Below are 18,544 nucleotides of genomic sequence, written 5' to 3'. Positions count from 1 at the left end.
CCTAATTTCATATAGGAACTCGCTAGTAAGAGCCCTGTTTGGTCCAGACCCTGACCCAGTGATGGCCCTTTCGTGCAACCTGCATCCTTTACATAAACCTCTGGCACATTGATCTGTCCCACTTAACAGTGAATCCATGAGATACTTGTTAAAGATTTGTTAGAAACAACATTGTTAGTGCCATTTGCAGAGTATCATACAGATTGCCGCTGGTGTGGAACAGAAATGGCAAGCTCCCCATGGTGCATAACTTTCGGTTGTGCTACAATATTTAGCTTCTAGTTGAAGTGGCGTCCCATACTTTCCTGATAAGTGAGAAGGGTGAGTAGGTAAAAGTGACTGCTTTTCTGAAATTTCACTGGTAAGGGGGGCGGGAATGGTGAGGGTGAGGAGGTTTTGCTGTTAATTGGAATAAAGCTCTGGCTTCATAAATTGCACAGGTGTTCTGATACTCAAAGAGGAGCTACCACAAGCAAGCAATGACCTGACAACTTCCTCCCTGTGGTCCATCATCTCAGAGGAAAGTGTTTCCATAGGCTGCACTTAAACAGGTGAACATCAGCAATATATGAGGACATAACAAGTGTGCTAACAACCAATATAGATCATTTCCACACACCTCTGCAAATCTGCTGATTGAAAGCAGAGCCCTCTCTAAAATTGAGACACTGGTGATCTAACGATGAGGTGAAGCTCAGGTTCCAAACCTTAAGCGCTTACATCTACAAACAGAGAGTTGAGCAGATCATTTCTCCAAGACGTCCCACTAAAGGGCAGGTACTCCAGATGACTACCTGCACCTGTTCAAATATTCTGCTCACTTTTTGGGTGAGAATCTGGAGTGACCCAGAATCATTACTTTCCATACTCATTAAATTTTGATAACAGCCAACTCTTATATTGCAAAGAAAGATGGCGTAGGAGCACTACTGCCTTTACTTGCTCATTGGAGTGCAAGGTGTGAACTGTGGTTCGATTTTAAACCATAATCACAATACATCCACATTTAAATGGGTCCACGTTGCATCAGAGGAAACTCAAATGTTAACCATGGATCAATTTGCAGTTCATTATCAAAGGATTGTGGGTGTGCAGATCATCTGCTCATTTGTGCGTACACTCTCACTCTATATTCACGGCATTGATTTCTAACATAAAACAATTCATTAGAGGCTATAGTCTAACAAAGTTACAATGCGTTTTGACACCTTCTGAAAAGTGAAATAGGAATGTAACCGTGAAAAAAACATTTTAACCCTGTCTGCTGGGATTCAAGGGATGTTTCCAAAAGTAGCTTTCAAAGAACCACAAAAATCATGCTGTTGGTCAAAAGAATCAACTTCTGCAAGGTCTGCTGCAGAACATTATGCTTGCCCATTGTGAGGACATCTGTTGGTTGTTTCATTAACCACAGTCTACATTACAGTTTAAACTGTATCTCTTGCCTCTATGTTATTTATTTTGAGGACATGTGTTTGATGAACTGCCCCCTTTAATACTGACCTGCTCTGTCTGAAATGCTTTCCCTTCTCTGCACCAGTGAGGTGATATGATATGATATGATATGGCATTTGTAACGCGCCTATACACAAGTGTTTCAAGGCGCGACGAGGCAGGGAGGGGGGAACAAGGGGAGACAGACAAACGATCCTACTAGGCCAGGTGTCATTCAGATCGCGCAAGTGCATGGGTAGGGGGGACGAGAAAAGTGCAAGGGGGAAAGGGAGAGGGGAAAGTGCAGTACAAAGTGATTGGTAAAATACAAGATAAATAATAAGGGCCAGCTGGTGGCAAGTGCAGGATAAGTGCAGACAAGTGCTGGGGAGGGGGGCTTTGGGACACCGAGACAGTCCCGTAGTGCAAGGGTTGCCAGGGAGGCAGTGCAGGGGAGAGTGGCTGGGCCAAGGGCCGGGATTGGCGAGTGGCCCAGTTGCAGATTCAGTGCAGTTTCAGTGATTTAGCAGGGGAGAGGGGGAGAGAAAGCAGAAGAAAAGAGGAAGGTTTTGAGGTGCTTCCGGAACCGGAGATGGTTCTCCTCAAGTTTCAGGGAGGCAGGAAGGCTGTTCCAGAGGGAGGCCCCTGCTGCAGAGAGAGATCTCCCCCCAACTCGTTGCTTGGAGAAGCGGCTGACCCTGAGGGAGTTGGAGGCGGATGAGCGAAGAGCTCGAGAAGGAAGATATTTAGGAAGAGAGAGTTGAAGGTATTTTGGCCCAAGGCCCCAGAAGGGCTTGTGGACAATGCAGAGGGTTTTGAACTTAATCCTCGCAGCCACAGGGAACCAGTGTAGCGATTTCAGTCCTGGAGAGATACGGTCCCTGGGCTTGAGGCCAAGGACGAGTCTCGCAGTCCTGTTCTGGATGAGTTGCAGCGGGCGGAGAGTAGAGGCAGGAAGATTTAGATAGAGGCTGTTACAGTAGTCCAGCTTCGAGAGCACCAGGGCTCTGGAGACAGTGAGGTGCCAGAGATAACAGTTGTAAGGCATGTGTCATGAATCCCGTGGACCCCTCACTGAAACCCAGCGTAAAGTCTCCTCCCAGGTGGCCAGGGAAAGGTAGATGATCCCTGATCCTGATCGTGGGTGTGGTCTTCTGCGGGAGGATCACCTGGGCGGAGACGAGGCCCGGGGTGATGAGGAGATCCTGTGGGATGAGACACAGTATATGTCTTTAAAAGGGAAGTGCCTTTTTCAGTTACCAAGACATGTAGGGGCGCCTATGACTACATTTTGAATATTTCAAGGGCCTTAGGTCTAGTCACCCTAGGTTTCCCAGGGTCATCAAGACGTGAATCCCTTGCTCACTGTGCTCAGAGAGGTACAGCTTCACCTCACCGATGATGCCCAACTAGGCTGAAACACGTGTATGGGGTTGCTGTTGGTACTCTTGTTCAGAAGGGAATTGCCATAGCATTTCAGCGCTGGACTGCCCATGTGGGCGGGGCAAAGACTGATAAGCAAATGGATATTTCCTATCTGTGAAAGGTACAGTGAGCTAAGGTGTGGCTGCGGATTCTCAAGTGGGTACCTTCCAAAAGAACAGGTCAATGGGCCATGTTTGTTCTCGCAGAGGGGCGCCTATGACCACATTGTGATTAGGTCTACTAATTAATTTCACATTTTCAGATATAACCCTCTATGGAGGCGGTAGGTTTATTTTGTACATGTATTGTTACATTATATTAGATAATGTTCACCTAGCTATGCATCGAAGCAGAGAGAAGGGATAAAAAGAGTCAGGAGATTGCAAGACAATGCAGACAAAACGTAGTGCAAGGAAGTTCATGGATAATGCTTGCTGAGAGAATTCTTAGGAGAGGAAATTGAAGTACAATATCATTCATTCATTCAGCTTTATTTCAATACAATATATCATAAAAGCAGCAACATCAGCACAACATCATCAACATATTAAAACAAGATTAAATATACAATCTGTTCCATGCCTATATATAAAAACTGACCCCATCAATCAAAAATATCTCAATTGCAACGACCATCATAGTGAAACCAACATTTTTACAGTGCAAGTCGTTTGCTGATGGGATACAATACAAATTGAGTCATACCTTATATCAGTGAGTATAAAAGAAATACAAGTGAAATGTCTATTGTGCTTCTAGCTGGTCTCAAATGGCCACAGAAAAAGTACAAGTATTTTTGCCAATCAACCTCAAAGAGAAATCACAGTTTATGCATTAGTGTCTATCCGAGGCCAATTTGAGCTGCCTCCTGGACCATCCCCATACTAAGTATTTGGTGGTAGAGAAGACAACAAACACATCTGTGGGGCAACAGCATAACAACATAGCTCATTGGGTTGTCCAGACCTGCATTTTCTGCAAGAGGAGTATCAAAAATATTTTCCTTAAATCCATGTACATATGACAAATTCAAAGAAAGTGCAGAGCAGACTCCAACGATTGTCCACATGCCGGGCAAGCAGCTGGATCACTCAGGTTACACTTGTTGGAAAGACCAGCAAGTGGAAGTATACAAAATGTTAGTTTCAGGTATAAGGCCTTTACAAATTGTAGCTTCACATAATCCAAATATGGTTTGTAATCAAAGGAAGACTGCGAACCCCAGTAGCATAACAGATTATCAGATTGGCTAGTGTCAGTGAAAACATCCCTCTCGTGTTTGGCTATGAGTGCTTCCTTAATGGAGAACTTATCACTACTGGCTATAGCTTTGGGACTGTCCCAGAGCTCTATAAGCCCTAAACGGATAGTTCACGTTTAATGTGTACTAGCCAGGGCATAGATTTCCCTTCCGTTTTGTGACATTATGCCACTTAATGCATCTCTGTAGTGAGCTGAGTGGGGTGACGTCCATATTCTCACCCAGTAGTGGAGCGCCCTCGTCTTACAGAATGACTCCACTCGTGTCATGTCCGTCTCCATGTATACTGGCAGATTTGGGGCGCTAAAGGTCATGCCCAGGATATTTTTTAGAAATGTATTTTTGGTGATCGACAGACTATGGCATGTCTTATAGCCCCAGAGATCTGCACCGAATATCGCAGCCTGTCTGGCCTGCGGTCTATAGGCTTCAAGTGAGACCCTGACTGCTCCATTCCCATGATCATTGGTAAAGTGCAAGGGGCCAGCTGTACCGGCTCATGGTGACCCCTGCTTTAATCATTTGCTTTTCCCATTTGCAATTCGATGTGACCCCACGACCCAGATAGTCATTCTCTTCTACGTATTCAACTGGCCCATTCTTCAGCTCTAGGTTTATAGCTTTCCTTGGCTTCCGTTTATTGCAGCGGAAATGAGTGCTTTTGTTTCTGAAATATTGATAGATAAGCCATTGTCACAGAAAAGCTTCAAGTTGCTTTTTGAAACCAATGGGAGTCACTGAGACGAGAACAGAATTTTTAGCAAACATCAAAAACGTTATTTTACTATTATCCAGTACAGGTGCACCCATCCGGTGCATCACAAAATGTTCTATCGCCCCATTAATAAAGGCACAAAATAATGCAGCTGCGAGGACGCAACCCTGACACACACCCATTTCAATGTCAAAGGCCAGAGTTCCCTTGCCATCTATTCCGCCCTCACTATGACCTGATTGTTCATAGACAGACTCTGTATGGCTTTTAGTAAATTACCTGGGATTTTGAGATCCTGGAGTGCCTCCTACAAGTGCATCACTCGGAACAGTATCGAAGGCAGTTCGGAAATTGACAAAGACGGTATAAACGCTCATCTTCCTCAGCCTGACATATTTGTCGCAAATCAGAGCTAGTCGCAAGTTTTGATCGATGGTGCTGAATCCTTTATGAAAACTTGCCTGGGAGTGATTTAACACAACCCCTCTCCTCAATCCAAGCCTTCAGATGGTGAAGGATCACCCTGGAAAATATTTTGCCACTCATATCCGGTAGGGAGATTGGCTTATAATTATGTGGCTCATCCCCATTTCTTGTGTAATGGAACTATTTCGGCCTGTGCCCATAACATCTGGCTGCTGAGCATAAAGGTCAAATGGGATTATTTCTCGGCCTGGGGCTTTGCCAAGTTTCTGGTCCCCGAGTGCAATGCCTACTTCCATACTGGTTAATACTACTGAAAACTAGCTGAATCAAATCAGAGTCAAAGCCCTCTTTCCTTCGCTCCATGTACAGTCTTGTTTCATGATATAAACCAGAATAATATGTGTCCCATGTGAATCAGATATACACCCCTGTAGGGCAGTGCTATTGTTGGTGTTCTCTGCTCTCAAGATGGCCCAGAATTCTCGAGAATCCCTGCCATCAGTGGCACTCAACAGAGAGCAGCAAATCTTATCCGCCCAGTCGCCTTTCTTCCTTGCGAGAAGCAAGCAATAGTTCCTTCTAGCCTCACGTAATGGGGACCTGCCCTCCTCATGTACCTTTTTGGCCTGCCTAATCAGCAAAGTCTTGGCTCGCCAGCAGTCTCAATCGTATCAGGGCTCCCTGTGCATGGTGTGAGACCGCCTGGTGTGATTTAGTGATAAAAGCCCCAAGGATGCCTGTAAGCCTCTTATGGTTGCCTCTGAATCTATGGGGGGCTTCTGAATTAGTCAGACGAAAATCTGCAAGTTCTATAATAATAGACTCGTAGGCCTTTGGGATAAACTTGTCCAGATCTTGAAGTGCCCACTTGATGGTGCATCTAGCCTGCCCTAGGATTGAAATAGCAATATTAGGGCATGCAGGCCCGCTCGGGCAGAACCTCAAAAGAACTCCATCGCTCTCTAGAGTCAATGGATGATGGTCACTTTCTATTCTGACCACAACCGTAAAACCCTTTTAGCCACCCCAGAGATTTCAAATTTACCAGAATATAATCTATCCTCTTTTGTGCTTTTCATTGTCAAACGTTCAGCCCTACAGACTGTCCTTGTAAAACCTGACATTGCAGGCTCTTAAGCTGCACCCCATGATGATACTTGCAGCCTGTTCTGCACACTTATGCTGCCTCTTTGGTCTACATGCATTGAGTTCAGGGATAACCCAAATGGAATCTTTGTCTTCCAAATTCCCTTCCATGGCTTCTAAGTGCTCATATTGCACATTGAAGTTGCCCATTATCACAGTCTAAATAGGGCCCTGGAACCTAGCCATCCATGCAAAAACTCTTTTTTGCACCAGAGGAGCATTCGAGTGCTCACCTCCCCAATTATAGATTATAAAAATGTACAAAGAGGGATTCAGTGGTATTGCGCAACCTCACATTAACCTCTTGTGGGATATATTGACACACTCCACTATGCTATGTGGCATCACTCTGCCAAGTATGGGGATAGAAACAGTGACAATGATGGCAAACCCCTTGTGCGTGCCAAAAACCTACAAAAACCTACAAAAACCGTGGGCCTCAGCACACAAAAAGAGGGATGCACATCCTGCGACCCATGGTGCATGTGCAGTGGAATAGAGCACATCTTACAGAAATGTGCCAGTGAGTCCCATGACCAGCAAACAGAGTGCACAGAGAAAAGCAGCACTTTGCAAATGAAACCCAAAAATGTGCCTACAAATGACATTTGTTTTGTTCCCAAAAACTCCAAAAATGCCTATAACACAACACTTTTCAACATTCACAATCTTGCCTGGTGCTAAAAGTCATGTATCTAATGAAGCTTTGTAAACATACAAAGTTCTGATATGAAGAGAAAAACATTCATCAGAAAACTGGATTGTCTGACAACTGACAGCCATGCCAGAATCTGTGTGCAATACCCTGGGCCGCCTGAATGACAGCTGTCAGAGGAGAACTGAGGAAGCTTCAATTTGACCTAAAACTAAAAGTCTGCTGAATTAGCAAACCTAAACAGGATTGTTGCCAAAAAAGAATACTGATTTTAGTAGTGTGCTTGATTTCCAGATTTTAAGGCCAAGGAAGAAATGTATTTGTATGTGATGCAACAAATGTGGGTTTTGTTAAGTTTAAAAAGTTAATTAGCTTGGCTGAAGTTGCCATAACTTGAAAAGCAGGTTTTTCCCCGAGAAGGAAGGCCTTCTCTCAGCAGAAACTCATGGGGAGGTGTTAATTGTGGGGTTTAAACATAATCTGGTCTACAAAGAGCAAAGGAACAATGACCATCCTCCAAACCAGGAAATTGAAGGTGTGAAAGGCCATAAAACTGCTGCAGCACAGGAAACTCCTGGCTGACAGAAGCAAATTCCTAAGGAGGGGGCCACCACATGCTTCAAGGAGTGACAAAGGCTGACCATTTGGTGTTAACAGGATACGTAATGGACATTTTTAGAAGCTGTATAATTTATTATCAAAAGGGGTGCAAAATCTGAAAATGGCAGATTAATGAACCTAATTTTTAGCACTACCTTTGAAAACTTGGTACTACCGTGTAGCTTATTCAGAACAGGAATGGCAATAAATGTGGGTTTATGGGGTCTGTATTTGTGCTAGAATTGTGAAACTTTATACACTCATTCCCATGTTAAACATGCACATTTGTGGAAACTTGCATAAAAATTGAAAAGCGTGTTCATATAGAAAAGGGCAAAATTCTGTAGAAAGGGGAAACATGATCCCACAGCTACTGGGTTTTGAGGAATAGTTGCTATGTAAAATATGCAATTTGTATATGTGATTTTTATAGAGGTTGCACATGTGTAAATATGTTTTTTTTACCAAAATTAGACTTTGTGTTCCAGTGGCTAGGGGTGGATTCTCAGCATCATAAAATTACACCATAAAGATGACACTCTGTTTCTCTCCTCCTATCAAGGCAGAGAGTAGACGCTGACCCAATCACCTTTCACAGGGGCAAGCCTAGCTAAGCCAGCCCATACATCCCCTTTGTGATGTCATTCTTAAGGCATACATAGAGACAGCTGAGAACAGATAGGGACTCACTGTTCCAGCCACCTTCCTGATTCCAGCAATGCACTCTGATCCAGCTTCCTACATCCAGCTTTAAATATTCTTCCAGATCCAGATGCCAAATCTCTTGCCAGCAATAGAGACTATCGATTTTCAGCAAGGCCCCAATCCTCAAATGTATTCTCCCCACTCAGTAAAGTGCTGCCTGGTGTGAGAAGGCCATTTTGAACCAGTATCCAGAAATTCTCTGGCTTGCCACCACTAGGCATCCCTGAGGAACATGCCATCCAGCTGATCCAAATACCCACAGATCAGGAGAGCAGATCCTGTGTCAATCCGGTGACTGGCCTAGATGATCCGGTCCCGTGCCTGAAGTGCTGTCTTTCTTAGACCAGACCCATCCAGACCAGAGCTAGCGGTCCCATTTAAAACTTATCCAGTGAGTATAAATAGGAAGAACTGTGTCCCATTGCAGATGTTCTTTGCATAGGCTTGTCCCTATTTCCGACCCATTCTATCTTTCATTTATAACCAGTATTGTTAGTAGTATCTTTGCCTTGCCTTATCCCTAGCTCCAAACCATCCTATCCTCCCTTCAGAAACAGTATTGTTAGAACTATCTTTGCACTGGCCCTTTGTTTTTCATCTGAAGAAGTCGGGTTTCCTTATCAGGGGGTCACTCTGATCCAGTGACTGTAATCCCTGGGTGGTATTCGCTTCTTCATAGTCATCCCCTAGTGCAAGCAAACTCATTTGTCATATTTAAAAGTGCATTTCTGTTTTTAATTTTCGCACCTATTCTACAAAAACAACCTTTACTAAAACCTCCATAACACCCTCAGTTTTTGTGATAGAAACGAGCCAACATCCATAGCGATCCATAGCACCCAGAACTGCATTGCAAATCAGTGCGATTCTCCCGTTATCGCGAATATCGCGCAGTGAAAAGTTAGCCGTGAATTTTCAATTTGAGAAAGTTGCACACGTGTAAATAGCTTTTAGCTGCTTCTGACCTGGACCTTAAGATCTCACTTGTTTTCTGTTGACCAAATCATTGCTTGTGCTTGTGTGCAACTATCCAAAGCGGCTCCCATAGGAATGTATAAACATTTCAGTAAATTAGACCATATTTAGGGGGTAATTCATAGAATTTAGCGCACAAGTGGCGCACGCGGCTGGCGCACAGTGTGCGCGTGCAAATCCCTGCGCCAGCCGCGTGCACTAAAATCCATTTCCACGCACAGCGTATTCATGGATTCCGCTACCAAAACCAGCCGTGGCGCACAGTGGCGCAGCGACCCTGCAGCAGTGCCAGTTACGCCCCCAAGAACGCCTCTCGCGCAGGGAAAAGCCATCAAAATCCCCAATCCAGTGCAAAGGGCTGCGCTAACCCTGTACCAGCACAGCAAGCGGGCTACGTGTATCACTGGGGTGCGTGGGAAGTACCTCACGTCATTTCAGCTGGGTACGTGTATTTCAGGGGTGCGCTGGAAGTTCCACACGCGATTCCATCAGGGTACGTGTACATCAGGGGTGCACGGGAAGTTTCACACATGAATTCAGCAGGGTACGTGTATATCAGGGGTGCGCGGGAAGTTCCACACGCGAATGTCCTGGCTACGTGTATTTCGGGGTGCGCGGGAAGTTTCACACGCGATATCAGCAGGGTACGTGTATTCCAGGGGTGCGCTGGAAGTTCCACACACGAATGTCCTGGCTACGTGTATCTTGGGATGCGCGGGAAGTTTCACACGCGATATCAGCAGGGTACGTGTATATCAGGGGTGCGCGGGAAGTTCCACACGCGAATGTCCTGGTGATGTGTATTTCGGGGTGCGCGGGAAGTATCACACGCAAAAACAGCAGGGTACGTGTATTCCAGGGGTGCGCGGCAAGTATCACACGCAAAATCAGCAGGGTACGTGTATTTCAGGGGTGCGCGGGAAGTATCACACGCGATTCCATCAGGGTACGTGTATTACAGGGGGCGCGGGGAGCACCACACGTGAATTGCACGTGTGGGTCCTCCCAGGTGTTCCCTCTACACCCTCCACGGCCCCTGCAGGTGGCCCACACCACAGGGGCCTACCCTGCACATGTCCTGCAGGCACCCCATCCACCATGGCCATGCCCCCCAGCCAACCCACATGTCACCTTGCACTACTGCCCACCAACGCATGTCCCCCTGCACCCCCAGCCACCAGCAGTGCAGGGGCAGCCTCCACCAGGCCCCCACCCATGTCTACCACCACCCCCACTCCCCAGCAGTGCAGGGGCAGCCTCCACCAGGCCCCCACTCATGTCTCCCATCACCCCCACCCCCCAGCCACCAGGGGCAGCCTCCACCAGGCCCCCACTCATGTCCCCTACCACCCCCACCCCCCAGCCATCAGGGGCAGCCTCCACCAGGCCCCCACTCATGTCCCCTATCACCCCCACCCCCCAGCAGTGCAGGGGCAGCCTCCACCAGGCCCCCACCCATGTCTACCACCACCCCCACTCCCCAGCAGTGCAGGGGCAGCCTCCACCAGGCCCCCACTCATGTCTTCCATCACCCCCACCCCCCAGCCACCAGGGGCAGCCTCCACCAGGCCCCCACTCATGTCCCCTATCACCCCCACCCCCCAGCAGTGCAGGGGCAGACTCCACCAGGCCCCCACTCATGTCCCCTATCACCCCCACCCCCCAGCAGTGCAGGGGCAGCCTCCACCAGGCCCCCACTCATGTCCCCTATCACCCCCACCCCCCAGCCACCAGGGGCAGCCTCCACCAGGCCCCCACTCATGTCTCCCATCACCCCCACCCCCCAGCCACCAGGGGCAGCCTCCACCAGGCCCCCACTCATGTCCCCTATCACCCCCACCCCCCAGCAGTGCAGGGGCAGCCTCCACCAGGCCCCCACCCATGTCTACCACCACCCCCACCCCCCAGCAGTGCAGGGGCAGCCTCCACCAGGCCCCCACTCATGTCTCCCATCACCCCCATCCCCCAGCCACCAGGGGCAGCCTCCACCAGGCCCCCACTCATGTCCCCTATCACCCCCACCCCCCAACAGTGCAGGGGCAGCCTCCACCAGGCCCCCACTCATGTCCCCTATCACCCCCACCCCCCAGCAGTGCAGGGGCAGCCTCCACCAGGCCCCCACTCATGTCCCCTATCATCCCCACCCCCCGGCAGTGCAGGGGCAGCCTCCACCAGGCCCACACTCATGTCCCCTATCACCCCCACCCCCCAGCCACCAGGGGCAGACTCCACCAGGCCCCCACTCATGTCTCCCATCACCCCCACCCCCCCAGCCACCAGGGAAGCCTCCACCAGGCCCCCACTCATGTCCCCTATCACCCCCACCCCCCAGCAGTGCAGGGGCAGCCTCCACCAGGCCACCACCCATGTCTACCACCACCCCCCAGCAGGGCAGGGGCAGCCTCCACCAGGCCCCCACTCATGTCTCCCATCACCCCCACCCCCCAGCCACCAGGGGCAGCCTCCACCAGGCCCTCACTCATGTCCCCTATCACCCCCACCCCCCAGCAGTGCAGGGGCAGCCTCCACCTGGCCCCCACTCATGTCCACTATCACCCCCACCCCCCCAGCAGTGCAGGAGCAGCCTCCACCAGGCCCCTACTCATGTCCCCTACCACCCCCACCCCCCAGCCATCAGGGGCAGCCTCCACCAGGCCCCCACTCATGTCCCCTATCACCCCCACCCCCCAGCAGTGCAGGGGCAGCCTCCACCAGGCCCCCAACCATTTCTACCACCACCCCCACCCCCCAGCAGTGCAGGGGCAGCCTCCACCAGGCCCCCACTCATGTCTCCCATCACCCCCACCCCCCAGCCACCAGGGGCAGCCTCCACCAGGCCCCCACTCATGTCCCCTATCACCCCCACCCCCCAGCAGTGCAGGGTCAGCCTCCACCAGGCCCCTGCTCATGTCCCCTATCACCTACACCCCCCAGCAATGCAGGGGCAGCCTACACCAGGCCCCCACTCATGTCCCCTATCGCCCCCACCCCCCAGCCACCAGGGGCAGCCTCCACCAGGCCCCCACTCATGTCTCCCACCACCCCCACCCCCCAGCCACCAGGGGCAGCCTCCACCAGGCCCCCACACATGTCCTCTATCACCCCCACCCCCAGCAGTGCAGGGGCAGCCTCCACCAGGCCCCCACCCATGTCTACCACCACCCCCACCCCCCAGCAGTGCAGGGGCAGCCTCCACCAGGCCCCCACTCATGTCTCCCATCACCCCCACCCCCCAGCCACCAGGGGCAGCCTCCACCAGGCCCCCACCCATGTCTACCACCACCCCCACCCCCAGCAGTGCAGGGGCAGCCTCCACCAGGCCCCCACTCATGTCCCCTATCACCCCCACCCCCCAGCAGTGCAGGGGCAGCCTCCACCAGGCCCCCACCCATGTCTACCACCACCCCCACCCCCCAGCACTGTGGGGCACCTGCCAGCAGGCCCCCACCCATGTCTACCACCACCCCCACCCCCCAGCAGTGCAGGGGCAGCCTCCACCAGGCCCCCACTCATGTCTCCCATCACACCCACCCCCAGCCACCAGGGGCAGCCTCCACCAGGCCCCCACCCATGTCTCCCATCACCCCCACCCCCCAGCACTGTGGGGCACCTGCCAGCAGGCCCCCACTCATGTCCAACTCATGTTCCCCTGCACCCACACCCCCCAGCACTGTGGTGCACCCTCCACCAGGCCCCAACTCATGTTCCCCAGCCAACATGTCATCACAATCTAGATCCCTGGTCCCTATGGTCAGCCTCCAAATGCAAAACACCCACCCGAGTATTGCATCCACCCACTTAGAAATGGCAATAACATGATAGAACACCAATTGCAAGTTTGGAAACCAACACATGTCCCTCACACACATGAAACCAATGAGATGATACTACACATTGAAGTTTGATCAAAAAAATATGTATTAAAGGAAACATAAATTGAATCAAAAATAAACAAACAGAAATGGGAATGTAAAAAAATTAAAAGAAGCATGTCCGTGAAAAAATTCAAAACCAAAAATCATAATCCAAAGGAATGGTGTCCAAAGTCACAGTCCACAAAAGAAAATCCAATGGAAAATCATAAATGAAAGCCATTGCTCCATGGGTAAATTGTAAAATAAAAAGAAAATCCAAGAGTGAACTATGTACAGATGAACAAGCCAGGGTCCATTATCCCAACAAAAGAAATGAAACCTATCTAACAACACTACCTAATAACGTAATAAAAAAAAACTATATACAAAAATGTGGCCCATTGTCCAAAAGGTCCAAAAAAATGCAAAAACAAAGGAAACCTAACACTAACTACAGAACTATGTACAAGGGCAGCGGGCTAGTCCGACGGCTCACTTTTGGATGTCCCGTGCCAGGGCATCATCGAACTCCTGCTCAATGTCCCAGAGGCGGTCCTCCTCCATGGCCCCGAGGGTCCGCAGGGCCATCGATGTGTCTAGCTCCAACCCCCTGCGGATTGCCTCGAGGCACTCGGCCCCCCTCAGGGCCCTCCGCATGGAGTTCTCCGCCCTGACCATCGTGAGCCGTGCCTCTTCCGCCCGCTGCCGCTCCGCCTCCTGCCCTCCGGCCGATGCCGCCCACTCCGATGTCGAAGGCCTGGAGCATTCATGGCTCCCACCACGTTGCTGCTGCTTCTGTGCCTCTGCCTGTGCACTGCCTCCTGCTGCCTGCACATCCTCCGCTGGCTGGGGTGCAGTCGTTGATGTGGCCACCCCTGCTGAACGTCCGACTCCCGACTGTGGCAGGGATGCCTCCTCCACCAGCCTGGCCGCACCGTCAGAGGCAGCTCCACAGGGCACCCAGGTGACTGATGGGTGGGAAGATGGCACGGAGGACGACTGGCGCATAGGGGGTTCAGTTGAGGAGGGGGTTGCAGCAAGCCCCATCAAACGGAGGAATCCGGCCTGTCCCAGTAGGCCGATGTGGTCAACGAGCCATTCGAGATGACGTGCAGTCTCCTCATGAAAAGACTGCAGGTCACCTCGCATGGCCCGTTGACGCAACGCCACACCAGGCAGGACAGGCTCAACCCGGACCCGGATAGCCACGTCCGCAGGCAGAGGAAGGCCAGTTGTCGTGAGCTCATCCCCTGCCTGAAAACGGGTCTGGACGTAGGCATCCCTGCTGGTGCAAGATGATGCAGGGACAGGATCAGGGAACAGAATTGCACAGAGGCACCTCCGCGGCGGCCTGTGCTGCCTCCTGTCCCTGGTCCTGCACTGCACCACTAGCACCAGTGGAATCCGCATCTCCAGACCCCGCCTCTGTTGCTTGCACGGCCTCCTCCTCCACCAAACTCCCCACCAACCTGGATGACTCCGTGCCATCTTCCCCCGTTGGGCCCTGTGGGGTCCCAGCTGCCCCTTCTGCTGCTGAGGAATCCAACTCCAACCTCCGCCTCTTGGACCTCCCCCCGGCAGCTGCGGCCTGGGACGCGGCACCGGACTCCTCACTCCCCGACGAGATCACAACCTGGGAGGGGAGCCGGGCCTTGAGTCTCCGGCTGGTGGTGGGATCCCCGCCGCTGTGCTCCACAGCACCTTCTCTGCCCTCTTCATCAGTTGACGCTGCAGACAGGGAGAAATAAAACACAGGCATCAGGGCACTGTACAATGGACACATACACACATGACAGTTGTACATGAGTGGCATTGGCAAGCCTCAGACATGCCATCACAATCCCCAACACACATGTCATTTCAACTCGCACACATGAGCCATACCACAGCCATATCGCAACTGCCAGCACCATCCATACACATACAACAGCATGAGCAGGCAAAGCTGAGCCAGACATCACATGCAACACAGGAAGTGCAATACACATGTACACACACCACCACACTTGCATGCATGTGTACACCTCTGCCAAGTGTCGCAGTGTTCGGATGGGCATCCATGTCACATCTGCCAATCAGGCTTCCACATCCCGCTGTCACATGCATCCATGTTGCATCACTGTTGCACCCTTGTCAAATACACACAACTGCACATATACACAGTGCTGATACATGCAGCTGAAAACAACATACATGCGTGGCATCACGAACATGTCTACTTACATACACATTCATCCAAACATGTGTGCCCACACAACTGCATTTGGCATGCAAGCCTACACACACAAGCACCATCCATGTCTCACACATGACAGCCCTCGCATGTGTTAGCCTCACGGCCCTGTACACACCCACCCATACTCAACCCCATACAAACAGATGTGCAACCTGCACACTACTGAAACATCACCACACGCACAGCTCACAATCAGGATGCATGTACACTTACCGCTCGACTCCAGACGGGTCTGCCTCTCAAGGACCTGGACGTGGAGCGCTGGGGATATGCATTCCAGGACCCTCATCTGATCTTCCGACAAGTGGCCCCGGCGCCCCTTAGCATCCGCTGCCTACAAGAGGCGCCGGGCCTTGTTCAGGGTCCTGGACCTGAAGTCCTCCCAGCGCTTCTTGACATGTTGTAAGTCGTGGACTGCCACCCCCTCCGCGTTGATGGCAGTCACGATGTCAGTCCAGACCCGAGTCCGTCCTTCCTTTTCGGCGCGGGAACTTCCGAAGAGGGCATCATACTGCCCCAGGACTTTCTCCACCAGGACACCAACTTCCCTGGCACTGAAGCTGGTGCCCCTCTGCCTCTCTGGCCGGGGGTTGTCAGTGGTGCCAGATGTTGCAGAGCCCGACATGACAACCCCAGAGGCAGGAGTGGGTGGGCAACTGGGTCCCGGGGATGGGCTGTGGAGCGATGGAATCCCAGTCGGGAGTCTTCGGTTCCAGCAGGGGTGGTCACAGCATCAGCACCCCTGGCTGATGTGCAGGCGGCAAATGGCAGTGCACATGGGCAGCAGGCAGTCAGGCAGCAGCAGATGGCAGGTGGGAGCGTGCTCGGGGCTATGGGGGGCAGTAATTCGGCCTTCTGGGCAGGAGCGTGGTCTTCCGTGTGCTTACGCGTGGCCAGCTTGATACGGAGTGATTTGGCATGTGAAAATTCTGCACGTCAGCGTGTAATTCGAGGAAAGGCCCTTAGCGCGTGCATACGCAATTTCATTGGACAGAAGTCCCCTCAAGCGCAACCGCCCCTGTGACGTGACGCGCACAGGCATGCATGGGCATTTCAGCGTGCGTGAAAAACTGCACGTCCGCGTGTAATCCGAGGAAAGGGCCCATGCGCGTAAGTGATGTGACGCGCGCGGGCGTTTCCCTCAGCACGGGTTAAAGTTGAGCAGGCCCAGCAGTTCGCTGTATGTGCCTTTCGTGGAGACCGACGTGTGTTGCTGCTTCCTGTTGTTTCGCGCGCCATCACAACTTCACAGCTATCAAGGACGTATCTCTTCTTTTGGCGGGGGTATTGGCTACGCGTGTTTTTCTGCACTGCAAGAGGATGCACGTGTATCACGTGAGGTTCTGCATGCAGACCTACGTCACATCGCCACACAGAACCAGGGTCACCCGTCCGGCAGACTTGCTGCCGACGAGGGGCAAGCTGCGGCTAGGCGTGGCCAGGCTACTGTGCCACGTCATCCTTTACAGGATGAGCCAGACTCGGACGACCATCTATCTCCCACATAGGTCGGGCTGTGCAGGCGTTGAGCCCATGGAGGTTTTTTTTTTTGGCTCAGCATCATCGCATGTTGATGTTGAGCAGCACCCTGTACCTCCCCCCTCCAGGGTGCCTCCCCTCCCCCCCGGGTCGTATGTGGCCATTTTTGATTTTTCTTTTAGTTTCTGTTTGATAGTTAGTTTAATTAGGTAATGTAGGTTTTCCATAGTTAGTGTAATTAGTTAATATAGTTTAAAATCGCTTGTCTATTGTGCTTTCATGTGACGGTGCGGTGCTTTGTGGCTTTTGAAGACATCCACTGTCTGTTCCAGCTGGGCCCTTCAGGCTTGTCTTGTGTATGTGTTTGCTGCTTGGGGTCCTTGACTCACATATGCCACTCCTGCCTCCCTTATCCATGGGCGTGCAAGGATGGTTCGGTGTCACAACCTTTTACACAAGGGCTTTGGACTGTCATATCTGTGGCATGTCTGGTGCTGTGTGACTTGTGTTTACACCCCTGGTGGGGATGATTTTGGTGTTATTGTCCACTGTTCAGCTTTTGCTAGATGGGGTGTTTCATGATTAATGTGTACATTCATTGCTATGCATTGTGTAGTATGTTTCTTATCTTTACTGTACACGTGCTTGTTGCAATTCATGCTGTAGATAGTGTTCCACACTTTGGATTTGAAAGACGGACTGATGGTGTGATTTATGATGTGACTCTCTGACATGGTCAAGTAATGAGATGCCTGAAGAGACACACACAGATGACTTTGAAGCATTAATCATGTTTCATGCCCTTTCTGCAGGGGGATGAGCCTCCAGAGCACCTTTGCCAGCAGACATGGCCCATTGGACGACGGAATTCTGGACACGTTTGTTGGTGCCCACATGCACATGTGTGCACAAGCAGAGGCACAGGGATTGCAGACCTACATCCTAGAACTGCTGACATGTTCCAAGGAACTCCAGGCAAGGTGAGCAGCACAGGGGGGCCACAACACAGCAAAGCTTGCACCAGGTGAGTTGCACATGCAGGCTTAGTCACAGCACTGAGGGTGAGCTCGGACGAATATTGGTGTTGAAGCACACAATGCAGCTCAGATGTGTTGGTGGACTGATGGCTGTTGATTGTAAGGTTGCCTGGGACACCTGCAGGGGCAGTGGCACATACCCTCCGGTACACCAAGGTCCATCGAGGCACTTGTATCAACCATGTAGCCTTCCGAGACATGCAAAGGGGCAGCTCACAGGGACATACAGCAAGGGACATACTCGGGTGCAGTGCATTTCATTTCCATGTACATTATGATAAATTCACTGCCAACTTTGTTTCGGTCATGGTGGTACACAACTTGCTCTGAAGTCATGGCTTGCTATATGGGTATGTCTGCTTACCCAGGGAACATTGCATGTTGTGTGAATTGTGACACATTGGTGTTCCATTTGCCACGCACCCACCGGCAGCTGACTTACTGCATTGACTGTGAATGACCCATCACAGGGGTAATGTTATATATGGTACGAAGCATCTACACCAGATTGTCTGTTTGTAGAGTACTTTGTTGCTATGGGGCATGTTTGGTGGTGTGTTTTTGTGTAATTGGCACATACAGGTTGTTGACTGTGG

The 18,544-nt window shown here is 51.1% G+C and overlaps 1 protein-coding gene and 1 non-coding gene across 3 annotated transcripts in view; both read right to left on the bottom strand.

The window, feature by feature from the left end:
* LOXL4 (lysyl oxidase like 4) overlaps positions 1-18,544 on the bottom strand; it is a 321,773-nt gene that overhangs the window by 270,979 nt on the left and 32,250 nt on the right. The gene's annotated exons all lie outside the window — the stretch shown is intronic.
* LOC138474958 (U12 minor spliceosomal RNA) lies at positions 738-885 on the bottom strand. Its single transcript, XR_011269169.1, has one exon. It is a non-coding gene; the product is annotated as a U12 minor spliceosomal RNA (small nuclear RNA).

This window comes from Ambystoma mexicanum, chromosome 8 (assembly GCF_040938575.1).
Source record: "Ambystoma mexicanum isolate Mex_15411 chromosome 8, UKY_AmexF1_1, whole genome shotgun sequence".
Classification (NCBI taxonomy): Eukaryota; Metazoa; Chordata; class Amphibia; order Caudata; family Ambystomatidae; genus Ambystoma; species Ambystoma mexicanum.
Note: the sequence above shows the minus strand (reverse complement) of the source record. Positions and strands in the feature narration are given on the sequence as shown.